At 42.7% G+C, this 3,355-nt stretch overlaps 4 non-coding genes across 4 annotated transcripts; all 4 read right to left on the bottom strand.

Annotated features, from left to right (window-relative positions):
- Nucleotides 1–963: 963 nt before the first annotated feature.
- LOC123733690 (5S ribosomal RNA) lies at nucleotides 964–1,082 on the bottom strand. Its single transcript, XR_006764055.1, has one exon. It is a non-coding gene; the product is annotated as a 5S ribosomal RNA (ribosomal RNA).
- Nucleotides 1,083–1,221: 139 nt separating this feature from the next.
- On the bottom strand, nucleotides 1,222–1,340 carry LOC123733696 (5S ribosomal RNA). The gene has a single exon (XR_006764059.1). It is a non-coding gene; the product is annotated as a 5S ribosomal RNA (ribosomal RNA).
- Nucleotides 1,341–1,990: 650 nt separating this feature from the next.
- On the bottom strand, nucleotides 1,991–2,109 carry LOC123733693 (5S ribosomal RNA). Its single transcript, XR_006764056.1, has one exon. It is a non-coding gene; the product is annotated as a 5S ribosomal RNA (ribosomal RNA).
- A 407-nt stretch (nucleotides 2,110–2,516) lies between these two features.
- On the bottom strand, nucleotides 2,517–2,635 carry LOC123733694 (5S ribosomal RNA). Its single transcript, XR_006764057.1, has one exon. It is a non-coding gene; the product is annotated as a 5S ribosomal RNA (ribosomal RNA).
- Nucleotides 2,636–3,355: the final 720 nt, after the last annotated feature.

Genomic DNA, 3,355 nt, shown 5'->3' on the forward strand with positions numbered 1-3,355 from the left:
TATTTCCTTTCATCATTTGAACAGGGCAAAGGAGCATAAAGCACACACAAGCTGCATTCAGCAACAATATTCTTGTTTGTCTTATAAATACAAGGCAGATGCTAATTGAAAACAACAGGAAATTTGATCCTATTAAAAAGGCAGGAAGCTGCATTTAGTCAATTCATCATTAAATGCTTACTACAAGGCAGTGTTGCTGATGAAATAGTGCAAGAGCACACCCTCGTGGACAAAATGCTTACAGCACCTGGTATTCCCAGGCGGTCTCCCATCCAAGTACTAACCAGGCCGAGATCAGACGAGATCGGGCGTACCCAGGCTGATATGGCCGTAAGCGAGAAACAATCTCTTGCTACAACATATATAGTCAAAGTGAGTCTGATAAAACAGACATTTAGTCAATTCATCATTAAATGCTTACTACAAGGCAGTGTTGCTGATGAAATAGTGCAAGAGCACACCCTCGTGGACAAAATGCTTACAGCACCTGGTATTCCCAGGCGGTCTCCCATCCAAGTACTAACCAGGCCGAGATCAGACGAGATCGGGCGTACCCAGGCTGATATGGCCGTAAGCGAGAAACAATCTCTTGCTACAACATATATAGTCAAAGTGAGTCTGATAAAACAGACATTTAGTCAATTCATCATTAAATGCTTACTACAAGGCAGTGTTGCTGATGAAATAGTGCAAGAGCACACCCTCGTGGACAAAATGCTTACAGCACCTGGTATTCCCAGGCGGTCTCACATCCAAGTACTAACCAGGCCCGACCCTGCTTAGCTTCCGAGATCAGACGAACCCTGGCTGATATGGCCGTAAGCGAGAAACAATCTCTTGCTACAACATATATAGTCAAAGTGAGTCTGATGAAACAGACATTTAGTCAATTCATCATTAAATGCTTACTACAAGGAAGTGTTGCTTATGAAATAGTGCAAGAGCACACCCTCGTGGACAAAGTTCTTACTGCACCTGGAATTCCCAGGCGGTCTCCCATCCAAGTACTAACCAGGCCCGACCCTGCTTAGCTTCCGAGATCAGACGAGATCGGGCGTACCCAGGCTGATATGGCCGTAAGCGAGAAACAATCTCTTGCTACAACATATATAGTCAAAGTGAGTCTGATAAAACAGACATTTAGTCAATTCATCATTAAATGCTTACTACAAGGCAGTGTTCCTGATGAAATAGTGCAAGAGCACACCCTCGTGGACAAAATGCTTACAGCACCTGGTATTCCCAGGCGGTCTCCCATCCAAGTACTAACCAGGCCCGACCCTGCTTAGCTTCCGAGATCAGACGAGATCGGGCATACCCAGGCTGATATGGCCGTAAGCGAGAAACAATCTCTTGCTACAACATATATAGTCAAAGTGAGTCTGATAAAACAGACATTTCATTTTCACCAATTAGATAAGCAGCTTGAACTTTGTGTCACTGAAAAAGTAGAACAAATTATAAACACTGTTCCCATCACTTTTAAGCACAGGTAGTTGGATAAAATACAAACTTTATTTCCTTTCATCATTTGAACAGGGCAAAGGAGCATAAAGCACACACAAGCTGCATTCAGCAACAATATTCTTGTTTGTCTTATAAATACAAGGCAGATGCTAATTGAAAACACAAGGAAATTTGATCCTGTTAAAAAGGCAGGAAGCTGCATTTAGTCAATTCATCATTAAATGCTTACTACAAGGCAGTGTTGCTGATGAAATAGTGCAAGAGCACACCCTCGTGGACAAAATGGTTACAGCAACTGGTATTCCCAGGCGGTCTCCCATCCAAGTACTAACCAGGCCGAGATCAGACGAGATCGGGCGTACCCAGGCTGATATGGCCGTAAGCGAGAAACAATCTCTTGCTACAACATATATAGTCAAAGTGAGTCTGATAAAACAGACATTTAGTCAATTCATCATTAAATGCTTACTACAAGGCAGTGTTGCTGATGAAATAGTGCAAGAGCACACCCTCGTGGACAAAATGCTTACAGCACCTGGTATTCCCAGGCGGTCTCCCATCCAAGTACTAACCAGGCCCGACCCTGCTTAGCTTCCGAGATCAGACGAGATCGGGCGTAGCCAGGGTGGTATGGCCGTAAGCGAGAAACAATCTCTTGCTACAACATATATAGTCAAAATGAGTCTGATAAACAGACATTGCATTTTCACCAATTAGATAAGCAGCTTGAACTTTGTGTCACTGAAAAGTAGAAGAAATTATAAACACTGTTCCCATCACTTTTTAGCACAGGTAGTTGGATAAAATACAAACTTTATTTCCTTTCATCATTTGAACAGGGCAAAGGAGCATAAAGCACACACAAGCTGCATTCAGCAACATTATTCTTGTTTGTCTTCTAAATACAAGGCAGATGCTAATTGAAAACACAAGGAAATTTGATCCTATTAAAAGGCAGGAAGCTGCATTTAGTCAATTCATCATTAAATGCTTACTACAAGGCAGTGTTGCTGATGAAATAGTGCAAGAGCACACCCTCGTGGACAAAATGCTTACAGCACCTGGTATTCCCAGGCGGTCTCCCATCCAAGTACTAACCAGGCCCGAACCTGCTTAGCTTCCGAGATCAGACGAGATCGGGCGTACCCAGGCTGATATGGCCGTGAGCGAGAAACAATCTCTTGCTACAACATATATAGTCAAAGTGAGTGTGATAAACAGACATTGCATTTTTCACCAATTAGATAAGCAGCTTGAACTTTGTGTCACTGAAAAAGTAGAAGAAATTACAAACACTGTTCCCATCACTTTTTAGCACAGGTAGTTGGATAAAATACAAACTTTATTTCCTTTCATCATTTGAACAGGGCAAAGGAGCATAAAGCACACACAAGCTGCATTCAGCAACAATATTCTTGTTTGTCTTATAAATACAAGGCAGATGCTAATTGAAAACAACAGGAAATTTGATCCTATTAAAAGGCAGGAAGCTGCATTTAGTCAATTCATCATTAAATGCTTACTACAAGGCAGTGTTGCTGATGAAATAGTGCAAGAGCACACCCTCGTGGACAAAATGCTTACAGCACCTGGTATTCCCAGGCGGTCTCCCATCCAAGTACTAACCAGGCCGAGATCAGACGAGATCGGGCGTACCCAGGCTGATATGGCCGTAAGCGAGAAACAATCTCTTGCTACAACATATATAGTCAAAGTGAGTCTGATAAAACAGACATTTAGTCAATTCATCATTAAATGCTTACTACAAGGCAGTGTTGCTGATGAAATAGTGCAAGAGCACACCCTCGTGGACAAAATGCTTACAGCACCTGGTATTCCCAGGCGGTCTCCCATCCAAGTACTAACCAGGCCGAGATCAGACGAGATC

The sequence above is a fragment of the Salmo salar genome, unplaced genomic scaffold (genome assembly GCF_905237065.1).
Source record: "Salmo salar unplaced genomic scaffold, Ssal_v3.1, whole genome shotgun sequence".
Classification (NCBI taxonomy): domain Eukaryota; kingdom Metazoa; phylum Chordata; class Actinopteri; order Salmoniformes; family Salmonidae; genus Salmo; species Salmo salar.